Genomic DNA, 6,990 nt, shown 5'->3' with positions numbered 1-6,990 from the left:
AAAAAGACAGCTCTTGAGAATTTAGTTTAGAATGGATTAAGGGAGAGGTGCATCCTATACACTCAAAAAAGGGCACGTGCTCTGCTCATGATGGTCAACAGCTACTGAAGCCATAGAAACACTGCAGAAGCTGGTGGCATCGGAATGGCTCCACAAAGACTCTATGAAACAAGCTCCCAAGTGGGATGCGCCTTGCCTAGGTTATGACTGATACCGTGATAAAAGACGTCCCACCAGAATGAGCATCTTATTTGACTTTGCCGTTCTGACCTCAGGAAGATGGAAGATGGCAGTCTTGAGGCATATTTTCTTTCCTTCTAATGTTTTTTTTGGCTTTGGTGTCAGGGTAATCCTGGCAAATGGAATGAGTTGAGAGTGTCCCCTCCTTTCTTTTGTGAAGAAGTTTGTCATGGATTGTTATTATTTTGTCTTTAATTATCTGATAGATATATTCACCAGTGAAGCTATTTGGTTCTGAGCTTCTCTCGGTGGCAAAGTGTTTGAATATTATTTTAATGTTTTCACTTGTTATAGATACATTCATGTTTTCTAATTCTTCTGTGATCAGTCTTGGTAACTTATGTCTATTTTATAATTTCATTTATTTGTATAAATTGCTGGCATAAAATTGTCCAGAATTATATTTTATAATTTCATTTATTTGTATAAATTGCTGGCATAAAATTGTCCAGAATTATATTTAATGCCCTTATAATGCTTTTAATTTTTGTGGAGTTGGTGGTGGTCTTCCCTCTTCCATGGCTGATTTTGATAATGTGTGTCTTCTCTCTCATTTTCGTTTGGTCTGTCTAGCTGAAGTCATCAATTTTGCTGGAATTTTCAAAGAACCAACTTTTGGTTTCATTGATTTTTCTTTTATTGTTCTGTTTTCTGTTCCTTGATTTTTCACTCTAGACTTAATTATTTCTTTATTTCTGCTTACTTTTTTTCTGGTTTCATAGGAAGGGGCTTAGGTTATTGATTTGAGACATTTTTGTTTCTGACATAAGTACTTAAAGCTATAAATTTTCTTCTAGGCCCAGCAGTAGCCATCTCCCATACATTTTGATATATTTTCTTTTTCATTTAACTTAAAATATTTTTGGGGCACCTGGGTGGCTCAGTCGTTAAGCGTCTGGCTTCGGCTCAGGTCATGATCCCAGAGTTCTGGGATTGAGTCCCGCATCGGGCTCCCTGCTCAGCTGGGAGCCTGCTTCTCCCTCTCCCTCTGCCTCTCTCCCTGCTCATGCTCTCTCTGTATCTCTCTCTCTCTCTGTATCTCTGTGTCTCAAATGAATAAATAAAATATTTTTTTAAAAAGTTAATTGTCTTTTTATCATTTTGGTGAATATTTTTCTGGTTTTCTCTGATAAGTTGTTAAGGTTTTGTCCAAAAGAGACTTTAAATGTGTATTATTCGAATTGACCTCTCTTTAAATTTCTGGCATTTGCTTTACTATTCAGAACATTTTTTATTCCAGGGGCACCTGGGTGGCTCAGTCGTTAAGCGTCTGCCTTCGGCTCAGGTCATGATCCCAGGGTCCTGGGATCAAAGGAGCCCCACATCAGGCTCCCTGCTCAGCAGGAACACTCCCTCTGCTTGTGTTCCCTCTCTTGCTGTGTCTCTCTCTGCCAACTAAATAAATAAAATCCTTAATTTAAAATATTTTCCAATTTCTTTTTTTTATTTTTTTGACCCATTGTCAATTGAGAAGTGAGTGATTTAAATTTACAGTTATGTGGGGATTCTACAATGTAGTTCTGCTATTGATATCTCATTCAATTCTGTTTTGTTCGGAGAACTTACTTTATAGTTTTTCAATCTTTTAAAATGTATTGTCTTTTAAGTTCTAGCATGTGATTGGTATTTGTTTTCTGTCGCTGTAGAAAAAATACATTATTACCAATTTCATGGTTTAACACAATCCAAATGGATCATCTCAGTTTCCTTGGGTCCAGAGTTGAGCATGGCGGGATGGGGTTCTCCATCCAGGGTCTCAAATGGCTAAAGTCAAGTGTTGGCCAGAGATGCTGTATCATCTGGGGCGTGGGAGCATCTTCCAAGCTCATTCAGGGTGTTGACAGAGTTTAGCTCCTAATGACGCTGGGAATGAAGTCCCATCTTCTTGTTGGTCAACTGGGGGCCTCTTGGAGGTCATCTGCCATTCACTGCCACATGGCTCTCTCCAAGACATGGCAGCTGCCCCGTCATGGCCAAGAGGAGAATGTCTCTGCTGCTTTGCTCTCTGATTTCCTCAGTCCCTGACCTCTAGACCCAGATTTAAGGGGCTTGTGTGATGAGGTCAGGGCTGCTCAGACAATCGCCCCTTGACTAACCCCAAATCAACTCCTAGTAATATTAATTATACCCTTGAAAGTCCTTTTGCCATATAGCATAGTTCTGGGAGTGATATTTCATGATATTCACTAGTTTCACTCAAAACCCATTCACAAAATGGGTGGAGGGTTTTAATAATATAATACAATATAATATATAATTATATATTATAATATTATATTAATATTATTTATTAATGCATATTATATTTTGTTAAGATTTTATATATATATGCAACAGGTTAAGTTGGTTAATAGTTTTCAAGTCTTTTATTTTCTTCTTGATTTTCTGTCTAGTTTTTCTATCAGTGATTGAGGATAAAATATTAAAAGTCTATATAGCTGAATTCTCCTTTCAATTCTATCAGTTTTTGCTTCCTCTATTTGGGAAGCTCTGCTATTAAGTACACATTTATTTAAACTTATTTCTTCCTGCTCTGTTGACATTTTTATCATTATAAAATATCCCTCTTTCTCTCTAACAATGTCTCATATTAGGTATATTTTATTTCATATGAATATAGCCACTCTAGCACCCTTATGGTTATGGTTTGTGTCCTTTTTTTTTTAAGATTTTATTTATTTTTTTATTTGACAGAGAGATAGAGAGAGAGCACAAGTAAGCAGAGTGGCAGGCAGAGGGAGAGGGAGAAGCAGGCTCTCCGCTGAGCAGGGAGCCGGACGTGGGGCTCGATCCCAGGACCCCAGGATCATGACTTGAGCCAAAGGCAGCCGCTTAACCGACAGCCACCCAGGTGCCCCTGTGTCTTTTTTTTTATTAACATATAATGTATTATTTGTTTCAGGGGTACAGGTCTGTGATTCATCAATCTTACACAATTCACAGTGCTCACCATAGCACATACCCTCCTCAATGTCCATCACACAGCCACCCTATCCCTCCCCGCCCCCCCACTCCATCAACCCTCAGTTTGTTTCCTGAGGTTAAGAGTCTCTTATGGTTTGTCTCCCTCTCTGGTTTCATCTTGTTTCATTTTTTCCCTCCCTCCCCCTATGATCTTCTGGCTTGTTTCTCAAATTCCTCATATCAGTGAGATCATATGATAATTGTCTTCCTCTGATTGACTTATTTCGCTTAGCATAATACCCTCTAGTTCCATCCACATCATTGCAAATGGCAAGATTTCATTTTTTGATGGCTGCATAATATTCCATTGTGTATATATACCACATCTTCTTTATCCATTCATCTGTTGATGGACATCTAGGCTCTTTCCATAGTTTGGCTATTGTGGACATTGCTGCTATAAACATTGGGGTGCACATACCCCTTCAGATCACTACATTTGTATCTTTGGGGTAAATACCCAGTAGTGCAATTGCTGGGTTGTAGGGTAGCTCTATTTTCAACTTTTTGAGGAATCTCCATACTGTTTTCCAGAGTGGCTGCACCAGCTTGCATTCCCACCAACAGTGTAGGAGGTTTCCCCTTTCTCCGCATCCCTGCCAACATCTGTTGTTTCCTGACTTGTTAATTTTAGCCATTCTGACCGGTGTGAGGTGGTATCTCATTGAGGTTTTGATTTGGATTTCCCTGATGCCGAGTGATGTTGAGCAATTTTTCACGTGTCTGTTGGCCATTTGGATGTCTTCTTTGCAGAAATGTCTGTTCACATCTTCTGCCCGTTTCTTGATTGGATTATTTGTTCTTTGGGTGTTGAATTTGATAAGTTCTTTATAGATTTTGGTTACCAGCCCTTTATCTGGTATGTCATTTGTCGATGCAAATAATAAAAATTTCTGAACGGTGCATTGTCCCCCTTCACTGATGACATGTGCAGACAAGTTTGCGGGTATGATTTCATGCTGTCAAATTAGCTGCCTGCAGGGAAATTCTCAGGGATACTGAATTATTACTCTGGCTGGTCTTTTCTATTTATTTGGGGGGAAAGTGTTTCTCTTAATCACCACTGGATGTCAGTAGAGTTGCGTGTGGCAGAAGCTCTGAACCGGGCCATTACTTAAAAAAATAAGATAAATAAAATAAAATCTTCCTTTGTAGCAAAGGGAAGAGAAAATAAATGACTATGGTCTAAGATTCTCTATTTAAAGCACTATACAGACTCTTTTGAAAAAATGAAGGATTTTATGAGATTAATCAGTTTCCAAATCCCAGAGGTAGATTGAGATTAAAATTGATTAGAGGATCAAGTTGGTGTAGGGGAGTTGGAGGGGAGATGAAAGAAAATAAAACTCAAGTTAACTGAGCATCTTCTATGTGCTAGATATAATGGTAAGCACTTCACACATGTGTTTTCAATACATCTTCGTATCTCAAGGTAGAGAGCAGTCTCATTGCACTCATGCTAGAGGCGCATTGCTACTTAGCGGTTATGTTGAACGTCTGATGCAAACTGACTTTGAGTGTTGCCTAAAGAGCTGCCCGCCTTTTCTGAGAAAGGAGTCAAAGCTAGGAGAGGCCCAGGAGGAGCTCCAGCACTAGACGTTTTACTGGTTAATCATGATGGAAGTGGTGGACACGGTGGAGTCAACCAACTGTGTGGAAGGAGAGTGGCCCCATGTAGTTGACAGCGCCACTGGGAGAGTTTCCACTGGGGTGTTCTCCAAGGAAGGAATCATTCTCTCTCTTTCTCTCTCTCTCTCTCTCTCACACACACACACACACACACACGTATCCCCTACATTCTTTTAGGCAGAGAAGGGTGTTTTTTATTCTGTGCTCAAATAGCACTTAGTGCCCTGTATGATGCTTCTGTACCTTTTTTTGTCATCGGTTTTCCCCAATCGGTTCCGAATTCCCTGAAGCCAAGGAGTGTATCTTATTCACCTTTGTAACCCTGGCATCCAGCATAGTGTCTGGTACCCCCAAATTCCCATAAATGTTGAATATCCATAATAAGCAAATAAATAAGAGAAATGGTGTACATGCGTGTGTGTAGGGAGGAAGGGCAGAAGAAAGGGAGAAGACAATGAGGAGAGAGTTTGAAGAAAGAGCTGAAAGCAAAAGGCAACATTCTACTCTCAGAATGAAAAAATAGAATGGGGAAACTGAGCATCAGATCTGACACAGTGGGTATGACCCCTGACATAGTGGGTCAGGGCAGGGAAAACATGAGAAAATCTTTCAAAGAAATGGAGCTTATATGAAATTAGGAGAAGTCTTGAAAGACCAGCGTGTGTGTGTGTGTGTGTGTGTGTGTGTGTTGAGGCTTAACATTTACACTGGAACAATTGTTCTTTCTTATTTTGAAATCAGAAAAAAATATGAACTGGCTATCTCTTAATAAATATTTTAGTTAGCCTTTGTTTGCTTGTTTTCTTTGAATAGTTGATGAGGGAGAAGGGAGTTCAAATTTAGGTTTATATCTATCATTGTTGACTTACTCTGTATTTAAAAGGAAAAGTAAAAAATGAGTTTCCAAAAATATGTAATGATGATTTTGTGATATTTATAATAAGAAATATATATTTAGTCTTCCTTCCAGTTCCTGGCACAAATCTGGAATTTCCTAAGTGATAGAGCAGTAAAGATGTATTTTTTTATGTTAATGAGTTGACTTTGGGAAAGCCCTCAGGGAACCTAAGGATAGGTAGGGGAACCTCCCCAAGCAGAGGAACCAACCTTATGATTAGAGGATTGGAACTTTCAGGCCACCCGCCCCCTGACATCTGGAAAGGAGGGGCTAAAAATTGAGTTTAATCACCAAAGGCTGATGATTTAATCAATTGTGCATATGTAACAGAGCTCCATAAACCGCCAAAAGGATAGGATTGGGATAGCTTCTTGGTAAACCAGGGAGATTCAGGGACTGTGGTGTTCCACACCCCTTCCCATTCCTTGACCTCTGTTTCTCTTCCATATGGCTATTCTGGAGTTGTATCCTTTTATAATAAACTGGTAATCTAGTAAATGAACTGTTTCTCTGAGTTCTGTGAGCCACTCTAGCAAATTAATTGAACCAAGGAGGGGGTCTTGAGAACTCCATCTGTAGCCACTGAGCCCTCTGATGCTATCCCCAGGTAGATAGATAGTGTCAGCATTGAGTTAACTGCTTGGTGCTGTCGAAAAACACACACGTCATAGTAATCCAATAAAGATTTTATTTTGGGGGCGCCTGGGTGGCTCAGTCGTTAAGCGTCTGCCTTCGGCTCAGGTCATGATCCCAGGGTCCTGGGATCGAGCCCCACATCGGGCTCCCCGCTCCGCGGGAGGCCTGCTTCTCCCTCTCCCACTCACCCTGCTTGTGTTCCCTCTCTCGCTGTGTCTCTCTCTGTCAAATAAATAAATAAAATCTTAAAAAAAAAAAAAGATTTTATTTTGAAGCCACTTACTTACACAGCTCCTGAGCCTTAACTGTGGGGGGCTTGTCTGCATGCTGTAATGAGGATAACCATGTGATGCAACATCAGTGTCTACCATAGAAGAGTCTGAACACCACCATTACTCAGTTAACTTCTGTTGACAATTAAGGAGGACAAGAAAGAGTTGTCTCTTTTACTTCACCATGACCCCTGAATACACAATTCTGTCTAGTTTCTTGGGAAATGTCTATTTGGCAGTCTAGGCAATGGTAATTTACACATTTACACTTTTCCTAATGGCAAATCAAGAGACCCCCATTGAACACATATATTCAATAACAAGAAAACAAAGATATATAATTTTTCCTAC

Source organism: Halichoerus grypus, chromosome 11 (assembly GCF_964656455.1).
Source record: "Halichoerus grypus chromosome 11, mHalGry1.hap1.1, whole genome shotgun sequence".
NCBI lineage: Eukaryota > Metazoa > Chordata > Mammalia > Carnivora > Phocidae > Halichoerus > Halichoerus grypus.
This window is presented reverse-complemented; position numbering follows the sequence as displayed.